This window comes from Hevea brasiliensis, chromosome 12, assembly GCF_030052815.1.
Source record: "Hevea brasiliensis isolate MT/VB/25A 57/8 chromosome 12, ASM3005281v1, whole genome shotgun sequence".
Taxonomy (NCBI): Eukaryota; Viridiplantae; Streptophyta; class Magnoliopsida; order Malpighiales; family Euphorbiaceae; genus Hevea; species Hevea brasiliensis.
The window spans coordinates 33,335,645-33,356,421 of record NC_079504.1 but is presented as its reverse complement, the minus strand read 5'-3'; the positions used below and the strand labels follow the sequence as shown (position 1 = coordinate 33,356,421).

At 30.5% G+C, this 20,777-nt stretch overlaps 1 pseudogene; it reads left to right on the top strand.

Moving 5' to 3' along the window:
- The first annotated feature begins 12,252 nt into the window (after nt 1-12,252).
- Nucleotides 12,253-18,260, top strand: LOC131171205 (disease resistance protein Roq1-like; annotated as a pseudogene).
- The last annotated feature ends 2,517 nt before the right edge of the window (nt 18,261-20,777 follow it).

The following is a 20,777-nucleotide window of genomic DNA, read 5'->3' as shown; positions in this document are numbered from 1 at the left end:
GAAGTGTTAATTTTCTGCAGGTTGTGTTTGTTGAGGGCAGTGTACATTTTAGGCCATAAATAAAATTGTGTGACCCCAATTGGTATGATGCCAATTGGAGGTGAAACTAGACCCAAAATGCCCATTTTCCATGAAGAAACCATGCCCAAATTCTGTCCAAAACTTGAGCTAAATACTGCCCAAATTCGAATTGCCCTACACCCAACCCAGAAAATGACCAAATGAACAGTACGTGTTCATTTGGTCATAACTCTCCCTATACTGGTCCAAATGACCAAAACTTTTACCCATGGAAAGCTTAGACATAGAGCTACACTTTTCATGAAGACCACTTAACCCAGTTTTGCCTTCAACAAATTCAAATTGTTAGCACAATTTGGGTCACTGAAACTGCCAACCCAGAAAATGACCAAATGAACAGTACGTGTTCATTTGGTCATAACTCTCTCTATACTGCTCCAAATTACCTAAACTTTTACCCATGGAAAGTTTAGACGTAGGGCTACACTTTTCATAAAGACCACTTAACCCAGTTTTGCCTTTAACCAATTCAAATTGTTAGCACAAGTTGGGTCACTGAAACTACCAGCCCAGAAAATGTCCCAAAATACTATTCCTTTGGTATTTTGACCATAACTGTAACACCCTAGGCAAATCCCACATCGACAAAACACGGGAGAGATGCTGGGTTCATAAGATGGAGGTTCCTAACTCCTATTGACACGTTTTAAAACCGTGAGGGCTTCAGCCCAGAGCGGAAAATATCACTAGTGGGCCGGGCCGTTACATTTGTGGTATCAGAGCTGCTCCGCGTGCAACCTTGAACGATGGTGGGGCAAACCTCAGCGAGGACGCTGAGTCCCATAAGGGGGGTGGATTGTAACACCCTAGGCAAATCCCACATCGACAAAACACGGGAGAGATGCTGGGTTCATAAGATGGAGGTTCCTAACCCCTATTGACGCGTTTTAAAACCGTGAGGGCTTCGGCCCAGAGCGGACAATATCACTAGTGGGTCGGGCCATTACATTTGTGGTATCAGAGCTGCTCCGCATGCAACCTTGAACGATGGTGGGGCAAACCTCAGCGAGGACGCTGAGTCCCATAAGGGGGGTGGATTGTAACACCCTAGGCAAATCCCACATCGACAAAACACGGGAGAGATGCTGGGTTCATAAGATGGAGGTTCCTAACCCCTATTGACGCGTTTTAAAACCGTGAGGGCTTCGACCCAGAGCGGACAATATCACTAGTGGGCCAGGCCATTACATTTGTGGTATCAGAGCTGCTCCGCGTGCAACCTTGAACGATGGTGGGGCAAACCTCAGCGAGGACGCTGAGTCCCATAAGGGGGGTGGATTGTAAGTGTTCAGCCTTGAACGATGGTGGGGCAAACCTCAGCGAGGACGCTGAGTCCCATAAGGGGGGTGGATTGTAACACCCTAGGCAAATCCCACATCGACAAAACACGGGAGAGATGCTGGGTTCATAAGATGGAGGTTCCTAATCCCTATTGACGCGTTTTAAAACCGTGAGGGCTTCAGCCCAGAGCGAACAATATCACTAGTGGGCCGGGCCATTACATTTGTGGTATCAGAGCTGCTCCGCGTGCAACCTTGAATGATGGTGGGGCAAACCTCAGCGAGGACGCTGAGTCCCATAAGGGGGGTGGATTGTAACACCCTAGGCAAATCCCACATCGACAAAACACGGGAGAGATGCTGGGTTCATAAGATGAAGGTTCCTAACCCCTATTGACGCGTTTTAAAACTGTGAGGGCTTTGGCCCAGAGCAGACAATATTACTAGTGGGCCGGGCCATTACAATAACTTGAGTTCTATAACCCCAAACTCAGTGATTCAAAAACTGAAATTCAAGTTTAAACATAGAGGAGCAATTGTTATGAAGGAATTGTGACTAAATAGACATCCCAACCTAGTCAAATTCCTAGATAAAGATAACACATCAACATGAACCTAAAGAAAGGTTCATGGGAAAAATGCAATATATGATAATTAAAATACTCATAAGGAGAATTAAATATTAAAAATGATATGAAGATGTAAATTGGGACTAATGTCCTATTAATATGAAATTAATGGTACCAATTAACAGTACTAGAAAATAGTAATAGTGAACAGTGCTAAATTATTTAAAAATGTTTAATTGCCCACAGTATACCTAGACTTATTTATTTAGTTTGGATAAATTGGTATACCAATTAGGGACTGCAGATAGCAGTACTGCCTACCGAGAAAATCATGAACTGACAATATATGTCTGGTATGATTGTTCTACAGGCTATATGCCTACTTACGGGCCATTGTGCCTACTTTATTTCTGGCTTTACAAGCCTGACAGCGGGTCTCGTGCCCGACAGCTGGCCTCGTGCCTGACAGACGTATTCTGGATAGACATATGGCTATCTAACCAGTATACACCCGTGCATCTAGCCTTTATAAATTTGTTATAGGTTTCTTGGGCACTGATAAAAATTAATTAAGACTTAAAATACAATAAGTAATCATAAAATATCCCGATAATGTCAATTGTTTCCAAAGAGCAATAAAAATATAAAAGATCAAGAAATTATGAGTTGCATATATTATTTCAAATTATTAAATTATTGTTATTATAAATTATGCACCACTAAGCGTTATGCTTAGCGCGTTGGTTTTCCATCGCGTAGGTACTGGAGATCAGTCCCAGCAGCCGCAGCAGCACCACCAGTAGTGCACTGACAGAGCTCTGATCAGATCTGCCATTGTCCAGAGTCACCTCACCGGTCTTTTGTATTTTGGTAGGGCCAATTTTAGACTAGTATTTTGGTTCATTATGTCTAGTCATGATGTATTTCATTTTGGACTTGTAATTAAACTTTGAGATTGAAATGAAAACTTGTAATTTATTATCTATGAATTTCTATATAAATGCAATAGATGATACTTCATTTTTAGATCTCATAAATAATTGTAAATGATATGATACAAGAGAATATGATATGGAAATGTGTGAAATGAATATGGACATGTTAACAGGTGATTAGTGGAACCCGCCAGATGCTAATAAAATAGGGGAGGCTTTGTCCGGGTCTCCACAGAAATAAGATAAAAAAAAAAAAAATCTACACATTGAATACATGTTTTAAATGACATTAAAAGTTTACAATAGATATGATAAAACAAGATAAGGTGCTCCGGCACCGAATGTGGCACTTATTGCTCGGCTATACAGTAGACGGGTAAGGGGCATCACAGTTTAGGCTATAGCTTCGACCATTGGTTCTCCCACTTGACCCACCTTATTCCACTACTGTGCGATTCTCTCTTCACTAGTTTCATCGACTCACTCTTCACCATAGCATTCTTGTTGCCATTAAGTTTCTTCCATGGTCCTCTTAGCCATCGACGGTACCATCTCAACATTGGCCACCAATTCATAACTTTCGATCACTAGTTCATGGAACTTATGTTCTTGTTTCTCTTGATTTCAGGTAGATTGAAAATTTCCATCACTTTTTTAATGTAATCTTATCATGTAACATTGGATAATTTTGAATGGGTTTTGTTAACTATTCCTAGATTTGAGAATTTTGTAGTTACCTGCAATATATTGGTTAGTATTTACAGTATATTAGTCGGTACCTGCAATATATTGGCCGATACCTGCAAATTGTCTATATCTTGTTAAGAATAAGTATTGTATATTGAACTTACATGTCGATCGGTACCTATGTTTCTTGCTTGACTATTGTTGCTTGGGAATGCTCATTATGTCACTTTTATTTGTAAAGATGGCATCAGACCCTCTTTTGGTTTGTAGGTACTGGCTGGTACTCAGGTACCTGCCCAGGTGCCTACCTGGGTACTTGCCACCTTATAGGTATCTGTAGCTCTACAGGTACTAGCTTCCCTGCTATAGTAACTTGACATTTGCATTTAAGTACCCGCACTTGGTGCAATTGCTTTTGTCACTTTTGTACCTGCTGGATGAATCTTGCTCTATTTTGTATTATGTGCTTCCCCTGTAGGTTGTGTTGATTATTGTGTTGGAAATTAACTAATTATTGAAAAGCTAATTTTCTATATGTTTGTATTGCAAAGGAGACTCTGTCAAAATCTTTGCTGACTAGGTACCTTTATTGACCCATAGGTGTCTCTATAGGTGTAGATACCTCTATAACTACCTGGAACCTGATACCTTTACAGGTACTTCTGCAGGTGCTTAGCCTTTATTTGCTCTTGTTAAGGTTCCTATAAGTACCTGTAAGTGTTCAAACGACACTTGATGGATTTTTTCTACTTGCTTTTTCTTTCGAAATGCAATTGAAACTATAACATCCTCTTAGTAGGCAGTTCCGTACAGTCTACTATTCCAGCGACTGATATATGTCCGAACAGTTAGGATGTTCAGAACCATAATTAAGTCACCTAGAAAAGCAATAAATAAAAATAAATAGCAATTACATGAAGGTAAAAAGGAAATAAAGAAAACAAAGCATAATGGGTTAAATGAGCCGAAGCCACAACGATGGGTAACCGAACCGGAAAGTGACTGTGAGCTCAGTCGCTACCCTGATTTCGTGTGGGACCCTATGGAACCTCAGGCCTAAGGAAAATTGCGAAGGTAATAGTAGTGTAAAAATTATAGAAAAGAATAGAGAACCAGTTCGAAAAATTGTATCAGAGTTCGGGAAGTGAACTAGTGCTATTGAAAAAACAGATCAGACAGATAAGGGGCAAAATGGTCAATTCACTCTTAGAGGTGACTCTTGGCCTAAATGTCCATTAAAATATAGGAAATTAAAATTATAAAAAAATAATTAAAAACATAAGAGGTATATGGAAGGAAAGGAAAAAGGAAAAGAAGAAAGAAAAAAATAAAAAAAAATGGAATTTAATTAGAATTATTACATGTGCATGATGCAAGCATGATGCAATTAAAAATGTCTTAGCCTATCACCACTAAACAACCATTCATAACACAATTAAAAAGGGATAAAATTAAACCAAAAAGCCATTTCATCTTCTTCCTCATGAGCTTGGCCAAACAATCTTCCTCATGTGCTTGGCCGACCCATCTTCAAAGACTCTCCACCATTGATGAAGCTTGTAAGCTTTATTTTCTCCCTTATCTCACCCCAAAACTCCTAGTTTTCTTCACTAAAATTTCACTCTACACTTTGAACAAGCTTTAGGTAGCAGAAAATTGAAAAGAGATTGAAGTTTTAACAAGTCAAGGGTTAGCCAATTTAAGGTTAGTGCATGTTAATTACTTAATCTTGTTTATTTCATGAAATTTAGTTTGAATATGAACAAATAATTAAGAAATTAAGATAATTTATGTGTGAAATTGAGAATGGAATTTTGGCCAACTTTATGGGAGTGGTAGTTGATGGTTTTGATGGATTTAAAATGACTTAGAAATGGTGTTGATGTGTAGACATAAATTTGAAATGGATTAGTATGCCTAATTGACATGTGCTGTGTGAACCTTGAATTGGAGTTAGGGTTTTCAATTAAAAATTGGGGATTTGTTCAATTGTTGTGGAATTGATGATGTTAAGGTCAATTAGTGACCATTTGGCATGGTTAGACCCTAAAATGGTGTTGATTATGGAATTGGATTGTGAATTTGATAGGCTGCCATTGTGCTGAAATTTCTGGACCTTGAGTCCAGTGGGTTTGGACAACTATAAGTTAACTTGTGTTACTCCAATTTGTATAAGGCCAATTGGAGATGAAACTAGGGTCATAATGCAACATTTTTTATGTAGAAACCTTGCCCAAAAACTGACCCTAAGTTGACCTAAAATTAGCTTGAATCCGGATTTGGTACCCTGTTACTGGGCAAAATTGACCAAATGAACAGTACATGTTCAAATGGTCATAACTTTGTGTAGAGAGTTCCAAATGACTTGATTCTTGTGGCCATGAAAAGCTTAGACATAGTAGAACAACTTTCATGAAGAACACAAACCCAAATTCTGACCATAACACATTCAAATTGTTAACTAAAGTTAACTTACCAAAACTACTAGAACAAAAAATTGGCCCAGAATTCTGGAATTGACCAATCCAGCCAGTTATGGTTAAAGTGTTATAACTTGAGCTACAAAACTCCAAATGGAGTGATTCAAAAGGAGAATTAAAGTAGACATATTAAGGAACAACTTTGTTGAAGAAATTTTAGCCAAATTTCCATTGTAAATTGGTCCAATGGAACAGTAAACTTTGGAGACAAAAACTAAAATTTTGGAATTTCTCTTAGGAAGCTTTGAATTACAATTGGCAACCAATGCCAATAAATTTGTGACCCAAAATGTGGTATGACCATGTGTTTAGAAATAGTATACCTATTAATTATGAAAAAGTCAACATTTTGCATGAATAGTAACCACCATAGCCATAAATACAAAGAACCCAACCTTAGGAGATTTTATAAGTAAAATTAAATATGCAAAATTTAATTTTTAGATTAATTATTAGAAATGGTTTGGATGGGTATTGAAACACTTTAAAATTATGTGTTTCAGTTGGAAAGGAGCCATCCAAGGAAGGAGGAAAATTTGGATTAGGTCAAGACAACCAAAGAGGTTTGTGCACAACTAGTCCTTAATTAACAAGTGTTTTACATATTTCAATTGATTTAAAGGATTCTATTGTTTTCATGTATTATGTTTATCAAATTTTGATTTTATCTCAACAATTATTGAATATTGTTATGGTGTGAATGAAATTGGTTTTGGGAAATTGTGATTGAAATGGGGTTTGCATGAAAAATGAAAAATATTGCTTACTGAGATTGGCATGGAAACGATTTGTATTGTGATTATATGCTCACAAAAAGGGCAATGAATTTTCTGATGTTATTTTATATCTCACTACTAATGCTCGACATGGTTATTACCCGTCCCTCATTTGTTGAGGAGACAATGGTATTAGCTTTATTTTGAATACCGTAGTATGTGCACATTGATGGTTTGATCTTCCTCATATAAAAGGTTAGATCTAAGTTGAAGATGGCCCCTCTTGGAATTTAATTTATTATGGTGTAATGGATGGAATGTGCATGATTCGATCTCCCCTACCATAGGGAGTGAGAATAACTTCGAAGATGGCCCTTACGGATTAGTCTTGCATTAAGTCAGTGAGAATAAGAATGGATTTGAAAGTGAGCAACCTTGCTTCTAAAATGATGTCTTTGTTTTATATTTTTATACTTTCCTTTTTCATGAAATTGAATGTTTATTTTCATAATTTGATGTGAATATTTCAAATGTGCATTTATGATTTGGTAAATCTTAATTATTGATCAATATCATTCAAATAAATGATTTGCACTATTGAAAACATTGACTTTGATTTTATGTATCATGAAGAAATTGAATATTTCCAATCTCTTTGTTATGATTTTGTCAAAGTATAGTGTATTAAATTTTAAATTATTAGTTGTGCACCACTGAGTTCACTGCTCAGCGATAGCTTTGTATGCTGTCGTAAGTAAAAGGAAGGATAGAGCAGCTGAGTGAGATCACTTGAAGCTGTGTCTTGAAGACGTGTTGAGATTAATTTTGAGTATATTGTAGGTATACCTCTAGACATTAGATTTTGATGTAATTATGTAATTATTTGTATGTAAATACGTTCGAGCAGTTGTACAAAAACTCTTGTAATATTATTTTAGAATGTACTCAAATGCAATTATTGTAATATTAATATGAGATTTTATTTACCTGTATATATTTTTGTAAAATTAATTTTATCACCCCAATGAATGTAATATTTTAATTCTTTCTGAAACTTGTAGATAATGAATCATTTTCTTATGATGAGTTTTAGTGGGAATGGAATGAAACAAATTGAGTTGATTGCTTGAAACGAATTGTGAAATTATCGAGATTGGATTGGAATATTTATGTATAAAATTTCTCTTTCAGGTAAATTGAAGAATTGTTTTTACCTAGTTTTAGCAGCAACCACGCGGATTTTCCGTAAAATTTTAAAAATACCTAATTATTCCTAAATAAGTTTTATGACATATACTTGAATTGAGACCACTTAAGATAAATTTTTATCACCACGCTAAATTTTAAAAATGCATTTGTTTTGTCGAAATCCCTTGTAGTATTTTTAATAGATTATCGGTAAGCAAAATTAGGTAATTTATTAGGTATACTACGGGATCATATCATACCTTACAGAGGAGTAGGATGTGACAGAAACTCAATGCCACTGTTAGATTTCATATCAAACTTCATCATTTTTGACAAAAAAAAGTGGAAAAAGAAGTTAGGTTGTGCTTAAATTCATAGATTTAGATTTAAATTTTGGATTTCAAATATTGGATCTGAAATTTAAAATTTGAAATTTATAAATTTGAAAATATATTGTTTGGATGAAATACTAAATTTTAATTTTTAAATTTAAAATGAGAGTATTCAATAAAAAAAAAAACCCCCCTCTTATTAAGGTGAATTAGAATTTCAAATAACATAACATGGTTAATGTTGTTCTTTCAAACTTTAACCTTTTGAGTCCTTATATTTATATTTATTTGTCCAATATTCACTTTTGTCAATGCCTGATGGGTTTTTTCTACTTGTTTTCCCTTTCATATGCAATTTAAACTCAGACCTATTAGATTTCAAATGAAAATTTATCATTTTTCAACAAAGGTGGAAAAAGAAGCTAGCTTATTTTATTCTATATTATTCTTAAGGATTCAACAAAGGGAATACTAGTACTGATATTCATTTATCCAATCAAACCACATTTAGGTTACGTTTGATAAAGCGTAATGTAATCTAATATAATCAATTATATAATAAAATTATAGTTGTAATATAATGTAATGTAATTTTCATTACATTCCTATGTTTGGTTGTAAAATAAAAATATAAAGTGTAATGTAATGATAATTTTGATTTTAATATTTAATTTCTTTATAATATTAATAATAAGTGTTAGTGGTTGTAGTGATCGGTAGTCAAGTGGAAATATTAATTAAGTGATAGTGGTGGCGGCGATAGTGATGGTTAGGTGGTGGTAGTGGCAAAATGAGATAGTGGTAGTGGTGTTAATGATTAGATTGGAGCTAAGTAGTGATAGTTGTGGTTAAGTAGTGGTGGTGGTAGTGGTGGTGATGGTAACAAGGCGGGATAGTGGTTGTCATAGTAGTGATAGCTAAGTAGTGGTGGTGGTAGTATTAACAATAAATGAAAAAAAAATCAAAATAAGTAATTATAATTATATTTATTTTTGTATGCAATGACTATTGCGTTACTTTAAGTATAATTGATTACAATATATAATTATTATTTAATTACATAAAATTTTATAGTTTTAAAATTTAAAATTTAAATTTTTTAGCAATTTTTGATTTCAAATAATGAATCATAAGAATAAATAAATAATATAACCTTAGTTAAAGATAAAATAACAAAAGATAAATAATAAAATTCTTGTATCTTGTTAGTATATATACATATATAAAAGTTCAAATCTTTTCTCTAAATGATAATTATATCTAAACTTTTTAATTTTGAATCATATATACAATAAGTAAGTTTTTATTGATTTTAATAAATATTTAAATATTCAAATTTTGGCGTCTAAAAAGAAGAAAAAAAAATAGAAGGCCACTGTTTTACGTTAGACATATTTGGAGATTAAATCTCTCGACTTTTACCCTTTTTTTTTTTTTTGTAATTTTATAAATTTCTACTTCTTTAAATATCTAGAATAAAGTAAAGCATGACTACAATGCAAAAGCAGAATCTAGCCAACAAGCTAAAAAAAAAGGGGCGCTGAATGCTGACTACCGGTAATGGCCTATTAAGTAAAGCAAGCCCATTAAGTAGGTTAAAAACAATTGCTTTTTTTTCTTGCAATATTCTGCATTCTTTTACTGTATATTTCTGTTGTCTTTTTATTCCCTTTAATAATATAGTTAAGATGAAATTTAAACATGAATTAATATATGATTTGCTATTTTAAGTTTAATTAGTTTTATTTATAAATTAAGTTTTATTTCATTTCGATAGGTGAGTGCAGCATACACAAGGTTCTTCTGGAAGATTTTTTATTCTTTTTAATGTTGTTAAATGTTTCTTCCAATTTTTAAGATTGTTTCCGAAATTCTTAATTATTTGAGATTTTTCTTGATTAAGTCGATCTACTATGGACTAACGACATAATATGAATGTAATGCTTAAATAATTAATTTAAAATAATATTTATATTGAATATAATTTCTGATTACTTTCCATTTTAATTTATGATATACAATCAATTTTTATAAAGTAAAAAAATATATATATAAATAATATATCTTTTATCAATATTTGATATATTTGATAGTAATTTTCTTTCAAAACTTGTAAAATATTACAAAAGTACCTCGTATTAATGTTTGTCAAATGTTGTAATATATACATCTTAAATAATATTTTACAAATGTGAAAATATAATCTTTTAGCGGCATTTGATATATTTCATAATACTACTTTATAAATATTTTAATCCAAATTTAATGTGACTATTATTTTCTTAATCATAACTTGTCTCAAATTTCATTATGTAATACTCAAGCTTCTTTAAATAGGGATTGATCAATTATCCAAGAATACTCAACCCATTGTCATTTTTAGCTTTATCCAATTCTCAATTTCCCAACATTTTCTAGTTTTGATCCAATTTTTACTTTCTCAGCATTTTACCTGTACATGGCCTTGTCCAATATTCACTTTTGTCAGTACTTGATGGGTTTTTTCTACTCGTTTTTTCTTTTGATATGCAATTCAAACTCAGAGCCACCATTAGATTTCAAATCAAAATTTATCATTTTTCAAACAAAGGTGGAAAAAATTATTTTATATTATTTTTAAGGATTCAATTTTAAAGAATAAAATTTCATTCGCAAGCGTAGAGATGGCAAATCGAGTGAGTTTCAGTTAGGACCATTCTGATTCCAGTCAATTTAAACTTCATTTTTCACTTTCTCAGAATTTTGTAGTCTTGATGCAAATTTCACTTAGCATTTTCCCTGTACATACTCTTGAACCGGTCTTCACGTACTTCCTTAGCATTTTTCCTACAAACAGTTTTTCTCATAATCTAATTATTATTGTTGGAATCTTTCCCTTGTCGAAATTTCTTCATACTCATGTTATATATATATTTCATAATATTAGATTTTTAATCTATAATTTGAATTGAATTGGTTTTTCATTATTGTTTTGAAAAATTTTAATTTGAAGTAAATTGAACAAATTTTTTAATTTTAAGTCAATATATTTTAAATTCAGTAATTTATAATATTAAATATTCATAATATTTTTAAATTAATAGTAATTCTATTTAATCTTTAGCAAGTCAATTTTATTCAAAAATTAAACTTTATTTTTGTGGCTATATTCATTGAATGTTTTTGTTTTTATAGCATGAAATGATTTTATTAGTCATCATCATTGAATGAGTCTATGAAAAGTTCGATCAAAACTTGTGAAATCCAGTCAAACTCAGACGACTTGGTTGACAATGTCATTGATTAGTACATGTGGCAGTCATTGATTAGTGACATTGTAAATGCAATAGTATTATTATTATTTATTTCTTTATAAACTTTATCTTTCTACTCTGTCTTTATAATTTACCTCCTAAAAAAACTATAACAATAATAGAAAAAATTAATCGAAAGTAAAATAAAAAATTTATTTCATTCTTTTACTCTTTCAATCTCATCTTAAAATCGAAAATTGAAATTAAATATTCAACAATTATAACATCAATTTTTTTTTTTCACAATATTATCTTAGGAAAACTATTTTTCAAAAAATATTAAAAAATGTAAAAACTTAGTTATTACTTCTATAAAACATTAAGGATCAAAAGAAAATTTAACATTTAAAGCAAGTAACCTTAACGTGCCTCTTTCTCTCTCCTTTGTATACGGCCAAAAATTAGAGTAAATTGACCCAATAGCAACATATAATTAGCCCAATTTTTATGCTGTATGCTTAATTAACTTTGCTTTCAATTTCAAAGGTAAAATTAAAAGACTTTGAATTTTTCACAACGGGAGAAGAAAGCTTTTCCAATTTGTCACAACAAAATATAATTTTAATTAGGTTTTAGGAAAGTGCACTGCACAATGGAAAATAACTTCTATAAATACCAAGCTATGCTTATAGAAGAAAGACGTAACAAATGACCCATCAAGCTTCCCATTTAAACTACTAAAAGGCTTTTCATGGCTCTTAAGGCCATCAAAGAAAACTCTTCTTCTTCTTCTTCTTCTTCTTCTTCTTCTCAACAATGGCAATATGATGTTTTTCTTAGCTTTAGGGGTGAAGATACCCGTAAGAATTTTATCAGTCATTTGTGCAAAGAGTTTCGTCAAAAAGGAATCATAATATTCAAGGATGATCGAGAACTTGAGAAAGGGGAAACTATTTCTCAAGAACTCCTCAAAGCAATTGAAAGCTCCAAAATTTCTCTTGTCATCTTTTCAAAAAATTACGCTTCTTCAACATGGTGTTTGGATGAACTCGTAAAAATTTTAGAATGCAAGAACTCTGGCAACCAAATAGTTTTGCCCATTTTCTATGATGTGAATCCATCAGAAGTTCGAAAACAGAAGGGGAGTATTGAAAATGACTTTGAACATTATCAGCAGAACGACGAGAGGGTGCAACGGTGGAGACTTGCTATGACTCAAGTGGCCAATCTTTCTGGATGGAATTTACAAGAAAGGTCAGAATATATCCCATTTCTTTTAGTTATTTTAATTAGCATTTTCCCTCACTAAACTCATGCATTTCAGTTTTTCCCATATTTTTGAAATTTTAAAATTTTTTAGGGTATAGTAGTAGTTTTTGAAAAAATTAATTTTTTTATTACTTTTATCAAATTTTAATGGGCACTGAATCACTCGATTATTTTAAAAGTTTTAATGGATTCATTATTAATTTTATAAAAAAAATCAATTTTTTATTACTGTATTGAAATAATTATATATAAACAGTGTAATACAAACCCTCTTGTAAAAAAAAAAAAAAAAAAAATTCAAACCATCATTGCCTCTTAACCTTTTTTTTTCTTTATTAATTCTATCGTCATCAATTTCTATTCAAAGGATTCTCTCATCATTCTTTTCATCAATTTAAAATAGTTGTTTTTTCTCATAATCTTATTATTATTATTGTTGGAATCTTTCCCTTGTCAAACTTTCTTCGTACTCATGTTATATATATATATATATATATATATATATATTAGATTTTTAATCTATAATTTGAATTGAATTTGTTTTTCATTATTGTTTTGAAAAATGTTAATTTGAAGTAAATTGAACAAGTTTTTTAATTTTAAATTAATATATTTTAAATTCAGTAATTTATAATATTAAATATTCAAAATATTTTTAAATTAATAGTAATTCTATTTAATCTTTACCAAGTCAATTTTATTCAAAAATTAAACTTTATTTTTGTGGCTATATTCATTGAATGTTTTTGTTTTTATAGCATGAAATGATTTTATTAGTCATCATCATTGAATGAGTCTATGAAAAGTTCGATCAAAACTTGTGAAATGTAATAGTAATATTTGTTTCTCTAAAAGATAACTCTAAACTATTATTATGAAAAGTATAAATTTATTATCGATATTTTTTGATAGTCAATTATGGAAAATGATTGTCCACTAAAAATTAAATAATATTAATTGAAATTTAAGAGTAAATTAGACAAGTTAATTAAATATTAAAATGATATATTTGTAATATATAAGCAAATATACTAAAATTAATTTATAAAAGAATTTATTTATTAAGGTAATATTAATTTAACATATTAATATTTAATTTAATATTTTTATATTAATATTAATTTATAAAAGATTATTAATTTTATAAAATAAATTACACTAAAAAAATTAGATATTAGAGATGAAACAATTAGCTACATAGAAAAAAAAAGTCTGTAAATGATAATTTTTTTGAACGTTTTGTTAAAATCATCCCTTAAAATGGACAGAATTTCTCACTTCCTTTTCCTTCTCCTACCAAATATTTTGAGATGAAAGTATTATTAAGAGACAATTTTATTGTGTTTCTCAAAACTTTAATTAGTTACGTCTGAAATTATCTCTAATTATTTTGTGTTTAGGAACATTTTATAAAATGTCTCTAAAAAGCCTTAATATCATTTGAGAAAGAAGTGCCACTCGAAGAACTCATGACTAGAAACTTAAAATGTTTTGGAAAGACTATGTTTCCTATTATTGAATATGAGTACAATGAAACGCTTATTATATGTTTCCTATTATTGATATCTCAATTTGTGTAGGAATTTATTATTTCTTTCTCTCTATAATATACTCTTTGCATATTATAGAATTTTTGAGTGCGCGATATGAACAAAATTGAACACTTGATATTTTTAATGTTATTTCTATGTTTAAAATATTGTGTTATTTATGATAATAGGAAATTCTTATATTGTAGGGAGGAGTCAGAGTTTATTCAGGATATCACTAAAGATGTACTTAACAAATTGGGAAGATTTAGTCATAGCATAGCCAAGGATTTTGTTGGAATGGACTCACGATTAGAGAAAATGAGATTGTGTATCAATATAAAGGAGCTAAATAATGTCAAAACCGTAGGTATTTGTGGGATGGATGGCATTGGAAAAACGACTATTGCTAGTGTCACCTACAAGGAAATGCAATGCCAATTTGAGGGTAGTGCTTTTCTTGCGGATGTTAGAGAAACTTCAAGAAAATATGGTTTGTTCACTTTACAAAGACGACTTTTATGTGCAGCATCGATGGAAAGAGACATAGATGTGTACGATGAATATAATGGAGTTTATCACATAAAAAATAGGCTATCTCAGAAGAAGGTTTTGGTCATTCTTGATGATATTGATGAGTTAGAGCAATTAGAATTATTAGTTGGAAAAAAAGATGAAAACTGGTTTGGAGTTGGAAGTAGAATCATAATAACGACTAGGGATGAACATTTGTTGATCCAACATGAAGTAGATCAAATATATAGGGTTGAGGAGTTAAATCATCATGAAGCCCTTCAACTCTTTTGCTTGAAAGCCTTTAAGAAAGATTGTCCACCACAAGATTACATGGAGCTATCCAACAAAGCTGTAAACTATGCAGGTGGCCTCCCATTAGCGCTGAATGTTTTGGGTTCCTCCTTGTATGCTAGATCTGTGAAAGAATGGAACAGTGCATTGAAGAGGTTGAAAGAAATTCCCAATGAAAAAATTCTAAGTAAGCTTGAAATAAGTTTTGATGGATTGGAGGAAATACAAAAAAAAATATTTCTTGACATCGCATGCTTTTTCAAAGGAAAAATGAAACGTTATGTGATGAAAGTACTGGAAAGTGGTGGATTTTACCCAGATATTGGTATAAGGGAGCTTATCGATAAATCTCTCATAACTATTTCAAACAACCGTGTGTGGATGCATGATTTGCTTGAAGAAATGGGTCAAGAAATCGTTCATCGAGAATGTCGAGAAGAGCCTGGACGACGTAGTAGACTATGGCTTTATAAGGATGTCTGTCACATCTTAATTAATGATACGGTTAGTATTACTCAATATTAAGAATTATATTTGATTTGATAAACTGCCATTATAAATTTTATAAGTCTTTCAGTTATTTTCACCACTAATTGTTGCCTTTGATTTTTTAGGGAACAAATCTAATTGAAGGTGTAGTCCTGGATTATATGTTTGATCAAGGAGAAAGATGCATGAGTTCTAAAGCCTTCTTGAAGATGAAAGCTCTCAGATTGCTCATACTTTGCAATTTAAACCTCTCCAAAGACATTGAATATCTTTCCAATGAATTAAGATACTTGGAATGGCGTGGGTATCCTTTCAAATCTTTGCCACAAACTTTTCAACCAGATCAACTTGCTGAGCTCCATTTGTCTTATAGCAGAATTGAACAATTATGGAAGGGAGTAAGAGTATGTATAATTAACTCCTTATATCTGTTTATTACTCTGGTTTTACGGTTTCTTTCTGATTTCCTTTCTATATCTTTTACAGCCATTAAAGTTGTTGAAGATAATTGATCTTAGTTACTCTAAAAATTAATCAAAACACCTGACTTTAGAGAGATCCCATACCTTGAAGAGTTGATTCTTGAATGTTGTACAGGATTACTTGAAGTACACCATTCTATTGGACTTCTAGAAAGGCTTGTTTTACTGAACATGAAGAATTGCAAAAGCCTTACAGCTCTTCCAAGTAGCCTGTGTAATTTGAAGTCTCTTAAAGTTTTTATATTGACTGGCTGCTCAAATCTTGAAGAATTGCCAGATAATATAGGGGATATGACATCTTTGGATGTGTTTGAAATAGCAGGAATCGGTTCAACATCATTGCCATTAGCTCAGCCATGGGATTGTCTTTGCCCATGGTGGCTAATGCCTAAGAAACCTACACCTGCCATGTCCTTTGAGTTGCCTTCTTTAAGAGGTTTTTGCATTCTTAGGAGACTTAATCTAAGTCATTGCGGTCTCACTGATGCAACGATTCTTTATGATCTAAGTTGTTTCCCATTATTAGAATATCTAGATCTAAGCGGAAATGATTTTGTAAGCATGCCTGAAAGCATTAGTCAACTCTCTAAACTCTTAGCTCTTAGTTTCAGCAATTGTAAGAGGATTCGATCATTTCCAAATAATCTTCCTTCGGGTCTCAAGCATCTTAGTATGGAGGGCTGCTCTTGCTTGGAAACTTCACTAACTACAAGCATAAGTAGAAATTTTAAACTTGAAAACCTTCACTTCGTTGATTGCAAGAAGCTTCAGTCCTTGGGTGATCTTTCATCAACCGTTTTACAACTTAGTGCGGAATGTCTAACTACACAAGAAAGTATTCCAAATCCATTTGAAGCAAGCACTTCAAGAACTTCATCGTTCACTCTTATAAAATGGGTTAGGTTGATTGAGATTCAAGGCCAAAATCTTAGGCCACTTGCAAGGCTAATGAGTTACCTGCATTTCTTATTGGTGCATAACTCTCTCTCTCTGGTCAGTCTCTCACTCTCTCTCTCTCTCTCTCTCTCTCTCTCTCTCTCTCTCACATATACACATCTTAGGGGCCCTAGATTTTTCAAAAAAAAAAAAAATCACATTTTTCAGTATATATATATATATATATATACACTATCTTTCTTGTTTTTTTTAAGATATTATATATTTTTGTGTCATATGATATTTTATCATGTGTTTGTTCCTTTTTTATGTTATCTTTGTGGCCCATAGCAAATTTCGTTTTGTGCATTCTGACTTCTTGCCAAAGAACTTCAGAATTTGTGCATTCCAGGAGCAACTCTACTACTAAATGACTATCCAATTACACATGCATACACCAAAAAAGTTTTATTTTCCCTTAGAATATTGCTGCAAAGCTACACATTTTAATTGTTAAGTAATAATTTTGGCTCAGGGACTCTTTAGTTCAAGCACCCTAATATCTTTGTGTTTAGCCTCAAGTGAAGTTCCTGTGTGGTTCAATAATCAAGGATCGGGGTCTTCATCAGAAGTGCAACTACCTCCTTATTGGTTGAATTACGGATGGGTAGGATTCATTTTATCTGGAGTTTTTAGATTCCGTCATGATCAGCCTCCTTCAGTGGATACTTGTACTGTTGTCTGTGACTTGCATGCATACAATTTGCCGTCGGAACAAAGTTTGTTTCTAGGTCGCTTTACGATGGAAATCGCTCAAGATTTATGCATCACTTCTGATCAACTTTGGGTTAGCTTTGTGCCTCCTAGCTCCATAACTTGTCTAGATCAGTTGGAAGGATGTAATCAACTTAAGGCGTCATTTTTTTCTGACCAGTTAGAGGTGAAGAATTGTGGACTTCGTCTATTATATTATGAGGATAAAGATGTAAGGGAATTAATGTGGTGCGATAAGCCTTTTGAGGATTTGGGTCTCCCAGGAATAACTATTGCAGAGGTACTTTTAAATGGCCTTTTTCTTTCTTGTTTTCTTAAAAGTAGCTAAAGAATGAATTCATCATTCTTTATACATTTTAATTTGTAGATATTTGCATTTATTCACCGTTGTTGACAAATATGGGTAATTATATTCTTTATTTTTTCCTTTGGTCACATTTCATTACATCGTATGTTTCGTCATTGAGATTTCATAGCAAATTTTGGCAAGAGATAAAAATACACAATAATTATTTTTCTTTATGGTTATTCAATTAAAAAAATGATTGTGTACACATTACTCGCATATTAAATTATTAATTCTTTTTTTTTTTCAATTTTCTTTTGAGAAATTGCTTTTTACATGAAAAATTAAAATTATGTTTCGGTTAAAAATTTATTATTTTTTTATTTTCTAAAAATTAAAATTGCTTTTTTCCTTTAGTCACTCTTTTTGCTCAGTTGACACTTAATTTATTATTTCTTATTTGTATTGTGGGTTTTACTTTTTTATTTTTTTAATTTGATTGTAGGTTTAAATTTTCCGAATTGCAAGGGAAACTATCATGGGCCTCGATTGAGAGATGTTAATTAGGAAAATCAATGTTATGCTCCTTTTATTATTATTAGTTTTGTCAGTTTTGTCTTTAATGTGCATCACATATTATTGTACTTGTTATATAGACTTGTAAATAAATTTTTAAGTGAAAGCCTTTGAAATTTGGCAAACTCTATAACTTAGTTCTCGTATTTTTAAAGCTAAACATTTTTGTCTCAAAAATTTGGTAAAACTAACAATTTAGTCTCTCTATGTAATTTTCCATCTAATTAACCATTAATTAGAGTAAAAATGACCAAAACTCTTTAATCTATATTTTCTAACTAAAATGATTAAGTCCCTAAGGTTTTGTATTATAATCCTTTAATTTTAAATTTTATAAATAAAATAGTCTCTTGATTTACACTATTTTGGTTATAATACAAAACCTCGAGGACTAAATTATTTAAGTTAGAAAACATATAGAGTTAAAGGTATTTTAGTTATTTTCGCTATAATTAATAGCAAATTGGATGAAAATTTAAACGGATTGACTAAATTGTAAGTTTTGCAAAACTTTAGGAACTAATTTTATTTGTTTTGAAAATATAAGAACTAAATTACGGTTTTCTCAAATCTCAAAATAAAGTATTATTTACTCTTAATTTTTTTATATATAATTTTCTATTAAATTTTATATATGATATAATATTATTATAGGATTATAAATATTATATTTAATTATTTAAATTAAAATATTAATTTTAATTAATTATATAAGTAAAATATTTATTAATTTAAGAATTACTATTACTTTTTATCATTTATGTTTTATTTTATTAGCATTTAATATTAACTGAATTTAAGCTTAAATGTAATTTTAAAAAAGAGTAAATTATAATTTAATCTTTGAAATTTGATAAAACCTGCAACTTAGTTCCTTTATTTTCAATACCAAGCAATTTAGTCATCAAAATTTGATAAAACTTACAACTTAATCCCTATTGTTAAAAATTTTGTTAATTACCGTTGATTCTAATAAAAAGACCAAAATGCCCTTCACTCTATTTCAATATGAAAACAATTTAGTCCCTAAGATTTTATTTTATTGGCAATTTGGTCCCTAAAATTTAGTTAACCTATAAATTAGTCCCAGTAGTTTTAAAATCATGCAATTTAGTCCTTGATATTTTAATAAACCTACAATTTAATCTCTATCATTAGAATTACAATTAATTCCCCAATGAAATTTAGCAAAAATACCAAAATACTTTTAACTTTATTTTTAGTACGAAAATAATTTAGCTCTTGAAGTTTTACTTTAATAAAGATTTGCATCCATATTCATACTTTTTTTTTATATATAACAATATAATATAATATATGAAAATATCATAAATTGATATATACACACACGTATATAATTATTTATATATTATTAAAATAATAATGACATAAGGCTTATTTATAAATAGTTATAATATTTAAAGATCAATTTGTAACATATATGGATATTTTGTAATTAACCAAAATTTTTATAGACCTTAAAGTAATTAATCTATATTTTATTAATTTAAATTAAAAATTTTTTAATTTAATAAACTCAATTTCAAAAATGCAATGACTAAATTGTTAATGAAACAAAATATCAAGGACTAAATTATTAAGAAAATAAAACGTTAAAGACTAAATTGTTTTTAGATTAAAAATAAAGAAAAGGGCATTTTAGTTATTTTTGCTAAAATTAATAGTAATTTAACAAAATTCTAATGGTAAACAAAATTCTAATGGTAAGGATTAAATTGTAGGTTTTGTCAAATCTCAGGAATTAAATTGCTCGGTTTTAAAAATACAAGGATTAAGTTGTGGATTTTATCAAAACTCATGGACTAAATTGTAGTTTACCCATAAAAAAATATAATAATAAGTTTTAAATGGTGAAGATGTTTAAAAATTAAAATAATTTAATGATAAATACAAGTTAACTCACTGAATTAAATTTGTTCAAAGTCAGTTATTTTTTTTCATAATTTAAAATAATATTAGCTTGCATAATGAGATTGCATAAGTAGATTAATGTTGTGAAAGAATATTATTTATAAATTTTAAAAAATAAATTTTAAAATGTATTTTATAATTTAATGCACTATTATTATAAAATTTTCATTCTCACGGTATTAATATCTTGAAATTTATATTGCCATATTGTTTAATGCAGATAATTTCAAAATCTATTTAATATATTATAATGGGT